The sequence below is a fragment of the Charadrius vociferus genome, unplaced genomic scaffold (assembly GCF_000708025.1).
Source record: "Charadrius vociferus isolate BGI_N301 unplaced genomic scaffold, ASM70802v2 scaffold123, whole genome shotgun sequence".
In the NCBI taxonomy this organism is placed as follows: domain Eukaryota; kingdom Metazoa; phylum Chordata; class Aves; order Charadriiformes; family Charadriidae; genus Charadrius; species Charadrius vociferus.
Genome location: NW_009647425.1, coordinates 698,781 through 711,878, shown reverse-complemented (window position 1 = coordinate 711,878; position 13,098 = coordinate 698,781).

Here is a 13,098-nt window from a genome sequence, read left to right as displayed (position 1 = left end):
TGTTTATCCCTACTGAGATTCTACAGCATTGCAGTTAGGAGGCTGTTTCTTTCCTCTGAACAGAAGCTGAGACCACTTCACATCCTTGGAAATACCCATTTAAAAAATGAGCTCATTTTCATTGTGTTTGATCTCATTGGCCTTCTTAGGACATGACATTTTCATGTCTGCTGTTTTACTTTTCAGTGGTATTGTCATCATCTGTTCTTTCTGCTCTGATTTTGGTCTCAGTGTTGTTTTGTCAGAGAACAGGCATGATTAGTTCCTTTCATTGCAGAAGAATTACTTTATAGCAGTACAGGATTTGACAACCAGTTCAACCTGATCTATGACTGAGCTGTCACTGAGTGGGAAGGGACCCTGCTCCTTCCCTAGCCTGGGCCATACATTCCTGCCCGCTTCCTTGTGCCAGCACTCGTAACCACGTGACAATACAGTGAATGGGCAGAGGTTTTGCCTTCCTCCTGCAGTTAATTAAGCAAACACTCAGTTTACATATGTGGATGTTGGCATTGTGAGTGGGACTAGTCCTGTGACACAGAGCATTTAAATCTGCGTGCAACTCTCTGCAGGATCGGGACCATACATGCTGTGTCTTCCTTAGACAGTGTTGACAGTTCTGTAGCCTTTTCTCCATCCTCATCCTAAAACGCTCCTTGGATGCTAACCGTCAGTTTTGGCTTTGAAAGATTTACAAGACTGGGTCAGTATTGTATAAGGGTGATTGAGTGTTAATGCAAAAAAGAGTTGGCTAGGTCCTTTGTTCTGCACTGCACATTTGGTACTTTCCAGTTTCTTATACCTCATCAGTGAGGATGGCAGGAATTCATGATCGGTTAAGTCAGTTTATTTAATGCAAAACAAGCTGGAAAAAGCCTCCAGTAGTTCTACAGATTTTGCACTGTGTGTCAGAAGGAGAAGAAAGATGTATCCTATAAATGCTTTTCAGGTGCGATGTTTCACGAGCTGCCATTGCTAAGCCTCTGGCTAAAACAGATGGGTTGACAGCCTTTTTTAATTCACTCAGAAACATGCCAGAAACCGCAACCTTTCCATACAAATCCACATAATTTGGACGAGCAGCTTCCATGCTGGTATGTTGTCTATCACAACATGATTTGCATTAATTAATAGTATTGAAGTTATTTTATACGTACATATTCACAGATTAGCACAAGCTGTTGTTTTTCTGGACTCTGATTCATCCAGGAGTATTTAAGGAGCAGAGTAAGCTTTACATGTGGATTTCTAACTGCTGGAAGGCTCCTGGACTTCTGAATCATTTCAGACTGTCAACGTGTCAGAGATCTGCAATAATTTTTTTTTTTTTTTCTTGGAAGCAGTTCTGCTTTCCTCTCTCCCTCTCTTTTAAGTAGATTGGAAGAACAGGCCCTAAGCTCTGGAGGTAAACTATTATTTCTGCGACACATATTTTAAAGTGTTAGACAGTAAGAACGAAAAGCCAACCCTTTGCTACAGGAACGGTATGCGAACAACAAACGTTCTGATTCCATCAGTCAAAGACAAATCTCTTCATGGGAGAGCTCTTGTCTTATCCTGTAGCTTTCTTTCATCTCCCCTTTACTGCAACTCCCCATATTGCCTCAGTTCAAAAAAAAGCTACCGTACACATTTGTATGTACAGTGTAGGAAATCCAGACACTCATGAAGTTAATGGGAATTTTTGCTTGATTACAAGAGGGATGGGATTTAAAGTAATGTCAGACTCTGGCCTTATCAAAAAGCTCTGTGAAACTTAGGTGGAAGTTTCTAGCTGCAGGCTACAAGCACAAGCCTCGTTCTCTCCAAGGCCATAGAAGCGGGCAGTACACAGACGATGTATTTCTTTTTTAATAACAACTGATAACAGAGTCCTGAAGGAATTTGGTTTTCACAGCAGATGCAGAAACAGTAAAGTAAATGTCATTTGAGTGTATTGCTTTGTGAGCTTTGCAGTTAGTGCCACATATCCCAAGAAGTTTTACCTAGGAAGAGGAGGGCAAAGGCTGTTCACGTTACATTCATATGATAAAATTCACTGGTGCTGCTTCTTGTTGGTGAGGATGAGGCCTATACCACTCATTCTCTGTGACAGAAGACCAGGAGTCCTTTATGATGGGCAACAGAGTTGCAAGATCTATTAGATTGTTAGCCCAATGCCTGGACAATATCCCTGCCAAGACATTTTGCACCCTTATGGGGAAATAAATACTTCTATTGCACCCCCAAAATCATAGAATCATAGAATGGTTTAGGTTGGAAAGGACCTTAAAGATCATTGAGTTCCAACCTCCCTGCCATAGGCAGGGACACCTCCGACTAGACCAGGTTGCCCAAGGCCACGTCCAGCCTGGCCTTGAACACCTCCAGGGATGGGGCCTCAACAACCTCTCTGGGCAACCTGTTCCAGTGCCTTACAACCCTCAAAGTGAAAAAACTTCTTCCTAATGTTCAATCTCAACCTGCCCTCTTCCAGTTTATATCCATTCCCCTTCGTCCTATCACTACATGCCCTAGTAAAAAGTCCTTCCCCAGCTCTCCTGTAGGCCCCCTTTAGGTACTGGAAGGCTGCAATAAGATCTCCCTGGAGCCTTCTCTTCTCCAGGCTGAACAGCCCCAAACTCTCTCAGCCTCTCCTCATAGGAGAAGTGCTCCAGCCCTCGGATCATCCTCGTGACTCTCCTCTGGACACGCTCCAGCAGGTCCATGTCCTTTTTATGTTGAGGACTCCAGAGCTGGACGCAGTATTCCAGGTGGGGTCTCATGAAAGTGGAGTAGAGGGGCAGGATCACCTCCCTTGTCCTGGTGGCCACACTTCTTTTGATGCAGCCCAGGATCCGGTTGGCCTTCTGGGCTGCGATTGCACTTTGCAGGCTCATGCTGAGCTTCTGGTCAATCAGCACGCCCAGGTCCTTCTCCTCAGGGCTGCTCTCCAGCCATACCCCACCGAGCCTGTATTTGTGCTTGGGATTGCCCTGACCCAGATGTAGGATCAGGCAACTTTTCAGAGTATGGTGTCTGAAAAGCCTCAATATCTGCTTTGAGGAGATGTTGTTGATGTGTATCTAAAAAGCATTCCCTAGTCAGAAGCAACCAAACTTTAGACTTGTAAGTGAAATAGCAAAATCTCAAAATTGTCAAGAACTGCAACCCAGGACCCCTGAATCTGTGTTTTTTCTCACACCTCCCAAATCATAGCCATAAAACCAAACACCTCTCTGCCTAACATCCTGATTTGTAGGTCTTAGTTCTTACTCCAGGTCCCGGTTCTGTTCAGCTCTGCCCAGATTGGTACCTAACAAATACAAGAATAGCACCCTGACTGTCACACATGATGCAAATTTAACTGCATGCATTAACAAGCTTTTATCCTGCAGCACTTGAAAAGGACATGTTTGAATCATAGGTTAGTCAGCCATACAACAATCTTTACTTCTCCTCTGCGTCAGGAAGTCCAAAAGCAGATGGGACAGTCCTGAGGCACCCTTCTCGATTGTGCTGCCAGTCTGTATGTCTCTTCAGAAAAAGCATGGATCATTTTGGGAAAACAGAATGCTGCCAAGTCAGCGGATATAAAAGTGCAGAAGACAAAAAAGTGAAGTCCAAAGTGAAAAGCAGCATGTATGTTTCTTCAAGGTATCCAAGATGATCCATTTGACGCCTTATTTTCCATCAAGGTCATTGGCCAAAACAGAGAAGCCATATAGATGTGAGACGGATGATTTGAGCAGAACAATGCTTTGACCTAATTCAGCCAGAAGTTATTGGCTTAGTACAGGAGTAAAATTCTTTTGCCTGTTCTTGTAGGAATAAGATTAGATAACCAGGCAGTCTTTTCTGTCCCTTAAATTCAGACATCTTAACTGTTACCTATCTGCCCTGTTAAATGGAAAAAAAGAAATATGCCGAGAGATATTGAATTGCTTGAACTAAATTATAAATGTAAAAGTTGAATATAGTCAGAGAAATCAGTGCAGCCAGAAAGCCTTTGCCTGAACACCCAGGCTCAGCATATGAATTTCACATTATAGTAAAAGATGTTATGAATCCAATGAAGAAAGTGTCAGGCTGTGGAAATTTATTTCAATATAATAGTATTTTAATAGGAACCTATTTTATTTCCGTCTGACTGGCCAGCAACTGTTACCTTCTAGTAATGTAAACAGCATGCATTACAGTCAGTCTTCTCTTCTTCCCCTGTTTAATTCTGATGACCACGTGTAGTAGCCTCATATTTTGTTAAGCCCTTGGTTACATAGTTGCTGCTAAAAACAGTCCCATTGCTTGGTGAAATCTGTGCTGACAGCCTACAGGTATTTCTGATAGTAAAGCCGTGCTGCAGAAATGCCTATGATTTTAGCATGTGTTTCTGCTTTGAGATCAGCAAAAGCATTTTTCAATCTTAGCACAAGCTGGGATGGCTTGGATCTCCAGGCGGTATAACTGAGCCCTGCCACACCAAAGGCAATGGGAAGAACCCTTTCATCAGGGAAGAGAACCCAGGATTCTTCTTTCTCTACCTCAGTAACATTTTCTGTTGTTTCTGTGAAAAGTAATACAGCTTTAGTCTGAAGGAGAGTAAGCCTCCTCTCATAGTCTTGATTGTTTGGGCACTCAGTTGACATTTGGGTGTTTTAATCTTGTCAGACGAAGGAGCCGCGGCAAGTTGCCCATGGGGCTTGGTCAGAGCTCTAACCATTGTAGAGAAAGGTGAAGTAGCAGCAAGAGTCAGTACTGCTATCTTTTAAAATAATTTAGGTTTATTTTGGAGAGGATTCTGGGCTGAGACACCCAAAGCAAGAACTAACACCTCCTGATCGCACAAGTTAAGCACTTCATCACCGTAGTCTTTCGTATTTTTCTACTGGCTAGCCCTTACTAGCTCTCGTATGCTGGTTTTTGAGGATCCCAATCAATTGGCATCTGACTGTACCCAGACGATGCATATGAGTACAGAACCTGTCCTTGTGTTCCAGATTCCATTCCAGGAGCTGGTTACAGGTAGATCAGCGGTATTGTACAGCTCAGACACTTAACATCCATCTCTGCCCTTGCAGGAGAACTGGGAGGTGCATCCCACCCACAGATCAATTCTGTGTAGGAATATGGCCTCAGGCCTGCCCTGTGTCTTTCCACCTTGGCCTGGTTTCCATGAAATAATAAGTAAAAGAAGTCAGACTCCCATGAGTCACCTAATAGTTCACAGTTATAGGCCCAGCAGCAATCCTTACCAGTAGCACTTCTGCCATGGCAGAAAGAAGTCTGTGCAAGTTAGTTCTTTTCCTCCTTTCAGATTAGGGCTGTCATGCTGGAGGTTTGTGGTTTGGGTTTTTTTTGCTATCTGATATGGCTGTCTTAGGTCTTATATCTGTGTTGCATTTCCATCTGCCAGATAAAACTGCCCTCAAAGTCAGCCTTTGCCATGTTTAGCATTGCAGCAGGTCTCCCCATCTTTGAATCCAGCCCAAAATCTGTGTAGAGATAATGCCTGCAGAAACCTGGAACTATTTTGTAAATCTAACTAGATGTAGTTTAATTTTTAGCTGTGGCTAGAATGACTATAAACCTGAAGTTTGAAAAAGTATCTGGGCAAAGAAACAATGTATGATCTCCAAAAATGAGAAGGGTGCCATTCACCATGTATCTGAAGGACTCTGCCTTTTTAAGCATTGCTTACTTAATTTGTCAAGAAATGAGTGAGCCTGTTCAATCTTTAAAAGTGAGGCTTTTTTCTCTTATCTGATTGAGAGTTTGTCTGGAAAAAGAAGTGTTTTCATTACTCCCTCATCTAGAAGTTTTCCTTTTACTTTTTTTTTCCTATGCATAAGTCTCAGAAGAATGGGACTTCGTTGACTTTCCTTCAAAGTCTGTTGTTACTTCTCAAATTCTGCCTTTCTCAAGCACAATGGTGACAAATTTTGGCAGATTTCTGGTGCTTTGAGCTCTTTAATCCGTATGTCCTTTCCATAATGATATTAAAAGCAAAGTCCAGTTTTATCTGAAGCAAGGAATTTTATTTCCTCCAATTATATCGGCTCATCTTCTGTGTTAAATGCAATGCATAGCAGGTGTGTTGCAAGAATGCAGTACATTCATGGGGATCAAATGCTCTTCTGGAATGCAAAACCAAGCCTAACTTTTCTTTTATTTTCAAAAATCTGTCTGAAGAAATCTGCTGGTTTGCTTGACATGGCTTCTCAGTGGATATTCTCCTCCTCCTTTATTAGTACCGACATTGCCAAAGTGATCTCAGAGACTTTGAACACATTTGCAGTTATTTATTTGTTGACAACACAGTTTAATGCTGGCTGAAAAGCATTTCTGCAATCAACATTATAGCAGTTAACTACACTAACCTCAAAGGAGGCTTTTCATCATCACAGGCTGACGCTTTGCTTGATGTCAGGACTCCCAGTGCATGGCAATTTCCAGAACTGAAGGTCAGAAAGGATCACTAGATCAACTAGTCTGCTTCTGTCAAATTTCATTCCCCCTGGCCTCTCAAGTCCCTTCCATCAAGGCACACACTCCTAATCTCCTTCATCACATCAGAATAAGGATCTTCCCATGTCAGATCAATTATCCAGCTAGCCCAGCATTCTGCCTCCCACATGCCTGGACCATAATCCAGTATTGAAAGAAGCGTGTAGCAGGGTAAAAACATGTATTTCCCCATGGGATGCTAGTTTATCTTTGAGTATTAATACTCTAACCATTTTCCAGCTCAGGATGCTCCTAAGCTGGATGCAGTTTTAGTGTTTAGTGTGTATTTGGTCACCTTCAATAGATTTCTCTTCCTTGAGCCCATTCTTCACTCTCCCCTTCAATTCATGTAAAGTTTCAGTATCCACAATATACTGTGGTAGTCCTCCCCTCCACCCAGTAGTGTAAATATTTTGCTTTGTTTACACTTCCACCCCTTGGTTTGTTTAGGGCTTTCTCCACCAGCCTAAGGTGACCATCAGTATGCAGAATTTTCAGGTGCCTACACTTGTGCACACTCATCAAGTCACAGGGCAAACATACCAAGCCCTGAAGAAGTGTCAGCACTGCATTTCTCGGGCTGACTAAGGCTTGCTCTACCTGTTCTCCAAGCTACTAGCACAAGCCACCTTCTCTCCAAAGCCATGGAAGTGTGGCTGTGAAGTGGCACTAGGTATCACCTTTTTTTCGTTGGAGTTGGCTTGAGACTGGTGTACACACTGTGGAGACAGAGTAAGCTTGTGTCTGGCTACAGAGTGCTGTTGCGAGCCTCTCACTGAAGTGTATTTCTATAGCTCTTAAATAATTTGGTACTTTTTCTGTCCTCCCAGATTTTTAAATACTACTTCCAAAATGTAAAGCCTGGAACATCCATTTGTCCATCCATCCATCCATCATGTTCCATTGCAAACCTACTAACGCTATAGATGAAAGGTAACCTTTTTCCTACTGTTGCACCTTTTTTCCCAGTATACACATTCAAGGACAGCATTCATGCTTTCAGCTGTAGCACTACGTTGGTATGTTATGTACACCTGTTCATATAATGTAGTGTTAGCTGTGTCCAGATATGATGAAAGTAACCAAACTTCAATTTATCACAGACACAACCACATACTCTCACCTTATATCTAGAACTGTAATTACGAGGCCGTATCTAGAACTAGCAACAGTTCTCCATAAAAAGTTATGTTACATTCAGTATACCATTATCTCCTGATCTGTAGTGCATTAGTGATGAAGACTAATCAGCCCTGGAGTTTTCCACAAAGGTGTTGTAATCACTCAAAACCTTGTTTCTGACTGTTCTTTTTCTGTTGGACTTTCTTCTAAGAGATATTGGAGAGGACTTGCACTTAACCTTTGCTAGATTTTGCTTCTGTGGGAGTGTTACTTCCTTTTTGGTGTGACGACTCCCTGAGAGACACTGCTCCTCCCTAACTGCTTCTGAAGAGCCTAAACTGGAAGAAACTCAAAAAGATAGTTTCCTTTTTAGAGAATAGTTGTCTCAATGGATATCACTGTTAGGAAACCTTTTCTTTGGTCATGAGAGCTGTTTAGAACTTGTATATTTTTGGTTTAGATTTGCTAGCTATAATATCAATTTCATCAGGCTTTTGATAATATTTTTATTATGACTTATTTCCTCTCTTTCTTCCCCCCTGCCCAAACACACACAGCCTTTTCTTCCTCTGAGTTTCTGATGAGGAACTGCTGCCCACATGTTTCTTATGTGGTCTGTAATCATAAGCTGTGTTTCTTAAATTTTTATTTTTCTTTATGGTTGTATGAAAATTTTGCAGTTATGAGATAAAAACGTTCATACCTCCATTACATGTTGTGAGAAAATTACAACACCTTGAGAGGTCACAAGAAAGCTGCATAGGCAACTTGAGTGTGGATGCAACACTACAAAATCCAGTGGGCAGGGCAAGACACTGGGATTGTATTGTAACCCCAATTTTGAGCACTCCTAATTTTAAAAAAGGGAAAGAAAAAATTTAGTCTTCCTGCAGTTTTGCTTGAGATGGGACACTGAAAGACAATTCTTTTTTTTTCTTACAAGCAGGAGGTTAATCAAGTGGCTGAGATCTAGAGTTTAAATCTGTAATAGGATGTAAGAATTTCAGAGAAATGGTGTGTCTATGCTCTAGGTGTTTTCCCCAGTTACAAAGAGACCATTTTCTTACCCCAAATTTCACAGATCTGCTCAACAAGCAGAGTGTAACAGATCATTTTTATAAATATGCAGTCCTCTCTACACTTGACTCTGCCCTCCAGCAGATTTTGCCTTCTGGGCTGAGCTGGATGTCTTCATACTGGCCAGTTCTACTTTTAACAGTCATCTTTTAGTTTTTAAATAAATACAAGGGATGTTTTCTCTCTTTTGATGATCCTGCCTCTTTGGACTCCTTAATCATCTCAATCAGATGACGCCCCTATCCCGAGGGAATTCTCTACTGGGGTAAAATTTGGCTGTACAAGTTTTTACAAAAGCATTTCCTGAACTAAGGTGGAGCAGAATGGCATTCTGTCAGTTCTGAACTGTTGTAGTGTCTCTTGGGGAGGATAGCCTGCTTATGTAAATTAGAGTTACTTATGATAGGGATGATAGGGAAAGCACTGCTTTTATTTACCCTGGGACTGAGTCAGAGCAGTTTCCATTCGTGAACTGGAGAGCAGCAACCCAATTCCTCCCACATGCGCATATTCCCTGGAGAAAGTGGGTCTTGTTAGAGGACAGGGTTTCGGTCAAAGGTTATTGGCACTGTACAAAAAAAAGTAAAGAGAGAACAATGCAAAACAAGCATTTAATTGGATTTTATCAGAAGAACTGCCAAATGAATACAGTGCCAGGAAACTTTACCTGCAGCTCTTCATTACAGTTCCTCTGTCAGAAAAAGCTACGCCTTCTTATCTGTGCTGTTACTTGAGCAATGTCTTACAGCATCTGAGGTTGGGGGCACACATCCAGGATATTGTAAGTGTGTCATTGCCAAGTCTGTAAATACAGTTCATGTTTGTTGGCAGTTCCTCTGTCCATTAACATTACATCATCCCTAGACCAAACCCATGATAATGAAAACAGTTTCAGTCCAAGTAATTCAGCTTCTGACTTAAAAGTCCCCAGTATACAAGGTAACATCAGTCCACAGATGCCATGTACTCTAAACAGCTTGCTTCTGTTTCCAGTACCTATCCTGTTTGTGAGTGTTGAAAAAGTGCTAAACCCAAGTTTGTTTTAAGCCAAACGAGATCGCTAGGAATGCAGATCCTTTTGAATCAGCACAGGTATCAAGTATCTTTTGTGATTCTGTAATTTTTGGATGTTCTGTGTCGCCAGAACAGTAATACAACTCTTTGATCGCCATAGATAAGAAAAGAATGAAGAAGGAGTTCAGTATTGTATTTCCATCAGCCCCTTTCTGCTTCTTCCTGTTTTATACTAAATCCCTGACCTTTAAACTTGGATCGGTCATGTTGCTCAATGTTTTGGAAGGTTCCACAACTTCTCTGTATTGTTTTTTCAGCTTCATCTTTGTGTAATTCCTATATTTTGTTTTCAGGTGCTGAGATTGCTGGAGCAGTCATTGCTCTGCCATTGACAAAGTTCTCCAAAGCCTCTTTTAGCTTTTCTAAGTCTTCAGCTTCACTGTAGAGTTCCTTGTTGCCTAAATTGCATGTGATAACTTTGATTCAAATCCTTCTCATGCTCAGCATGAATTTCGATGTATTCCTGGTAGTTAGCTATAAATAAACCAGAGAACAATTTTCTTCAGAGTTCTGCTGCTTGCCATTAGCAAGCCATACCGTTAATCCTTCTTCTTCCTTGTGATTCCTCAAGAGGATGTTAACACGGGTGTTTGTTAGGACTATGGTGGGTGGCAGCTTCTTTCTCAATAACATCTCAGTGTCAAATCAAACTTCTCAGCCAAGCAGATATCTGAATATGGGAAAAGCTGTGATTGCTGTGCTTGAGGAGGCTCTCACCCTTTTTATTTTCATTACCTAAGGAAGGTGAAAAGCCCACTTTTTTTGGATGCTGTTTTTAACAACTTTGAATATTCTAATTGGTGATTTTCCTTTAAGACATGATGCAGGAAATACATTTCACCATACGGAGATATTATTGGTACTACAGTGACTGTTTTTGACTTCTCACATTTAGACACCCACATTTTTTATTTTTGGTAGCATTCTCTTTCATTCTTCCTTTATAGTTTCACTTGCAAAATCAAGCAGTAGTCTGAGAGCTTGAAACTATCTGAAGCTGCTCATTCCTTCTTGTAGAGGGGGAACGTAAGTAGGAGAACTTAGGAGAAGTCTCAGAAGTGAGGTGTGTCTGGATCCAGGAAAGATCATAATATTTAGAGCAATGGGGGAAAGTATATTAGCACCCTTTGAATATTCATGATTGAGGAAATCAAGTTACCCAGAGCTGTGGCAAGATAAGGGTTGAATATTGGGTCACTCGGCCCAAGAAAGAGCAGAGGAGATACAAAATGTTTCAATTACTTAATTATGTTACAAATGATATGCTGGTAGCTGTTTTCTTAATATAACAGTACATCAGAGCTTGCCATTCTAGGTGTTTTTCTCACCATCTCTATTTGACCTTTGTCATTTTGCCAGTGTCAGTTACAGTAGCTGCTCTCGAACAAAGCTGATCATCAAAGCTCTGGAAGGCCTGGAGCAGAAAGTAGATTAATCTCAATGTCTACAGCATAAGAAATCAGAGTAAAAAATGGTTACATAGTGAATTCAGTACTGTGAAGACTCACTGAAAAACAAAACCACATTGACAGGGATGCTGCCCAGTTTAAGTTATTAATTAATCAATATATCTTTCACAGACACACCAAATGTACAGACAGATCACTGCATTTCTCCTCGTCTATTTAAAGCTGCAGAAAAGTCAGTAAAGCCAAACCTACTGAGTTTGGGTCTGGCTCTCAGGAAATTCGCCAATAAGGCTATCCAAAGTTCATAAAATGTCATAGAAATTTCCTAAGCACCAGATTTTTAAACACCAAGATGAGAAATACAAAGTTTGTGAAATCTCATTCTCGTAAGGAGTTTTCAAATGCTGTTGAAACCTTGTTATGGTCTCAAAGGCTCAAATATACAGAAATCAAACCTCAGTATTGATTTATTGTCTAACTGAATGTGATCAAATGTAGCAGAAAGTCCTTCACAGGGCAAGGGCACAAAATAAAAACCTGTAAGAGAAGACTGATACTATCATTTAAGTGAAGTTTGCTTGTGCAAGTATGGGCTTCTAGGTTTCGTGTCTGTGTCAGGAGTTTCCAGACAATGTCACCTACCAATTATGCTTTCACTAAAAAAAATATCAAAGTTAGGTTTTCCCAATATTAATTTAACAGAGTAAATAAATAATCTCTGCTGAAAGGAAGTCACAAGGCATATTTTACATAGAAATGAGTGTTCCTTGAGGACTGTGAAAAACCTGCCAACGGGGATTTTAATGGAAATTAATAACCTCCTTAAAAATAGAGCTGCAGATACTTATTAAATGAAATTAAGTACATTTGGAGAATTGTAATGCATCATTCATCAAAACTTAAACTGAGCCTGGGATATTCATAAACAAACATGAGGCAAACAAACAGCACTTTGTTAAATTCCAAAAACTGTGTTTGTGAAATGAAGATACAACTGGGTGGTGACTGAGCTGACAGGGACTAACCTACTTACAGCCGTGCCCCGTGGCCTGCCATTTTCCCAGAAGAAACTTCATGTTCTAATTATCTATTGTAATTTTTGCTTGCTTCTACTTTTTATTAACAGAAGCCGTAAATCTTTCAGACATGAAGCAGTGCCTATGAAGTCTGACTTACATCTCACTAATGCGTTACACTACGTATGCTGTTATATACGTGTCTGATGGCTTTTGTTGTAATAACAACAACAAAAAAATCCTTTGATGTCTTTTGTAAACAATTAGAATCTACTACTGTGCTTCTGGTCACTTTAGGGTACTATAGATATCCTATTAAAGGAAATATCACTCAATCCCAAACTTCTGAGTGAACTGAGAATATATCCATTTTAAAACTGATCAACTGTTTACACTTTCTTTTAAACAGGCGGAATACATATGAGGAGCAGTGATATGAAGAAACCTTTGCGAAGGTCACGTAAAGGAAAGCTTGGCTAGTGGGGAATATCTTTCCAGAATAGATTGCAACCACGACCTTCCACTGGAATAGTTGCACAAGGTGAATAAATTACGATAGTACTCCTCAGTATCTGCATTTAAAGGACATTTTACCTCATTGCCCAGCACAGCGTAGGGACCAGTTGTCATGAAAGGACGCTGTTCATGCAAACTGCTTACAATTTTTGCATAGCAACAGCAAAACCAGAATTGCTTTTCAGGCTGTTGAGGTGCTCATCGGGGCGATCCGCCCCCCCCACCAAGAAAGAGGTGAGATTTTCGGGGGTCTGCTAGCGCAGTCGGCCCCGGGGCGGCGGGAGGCGGTAGAGCCGCAGGATGGATCCTCCGGGGAAGGGAGAAGCGCGGGTTTAGCCCCGGAAACCAGAGGCGGCCCCGCCTGAGAGCAGCAGAAAAGGGGGGGAAGCCGGCAGGGGGGA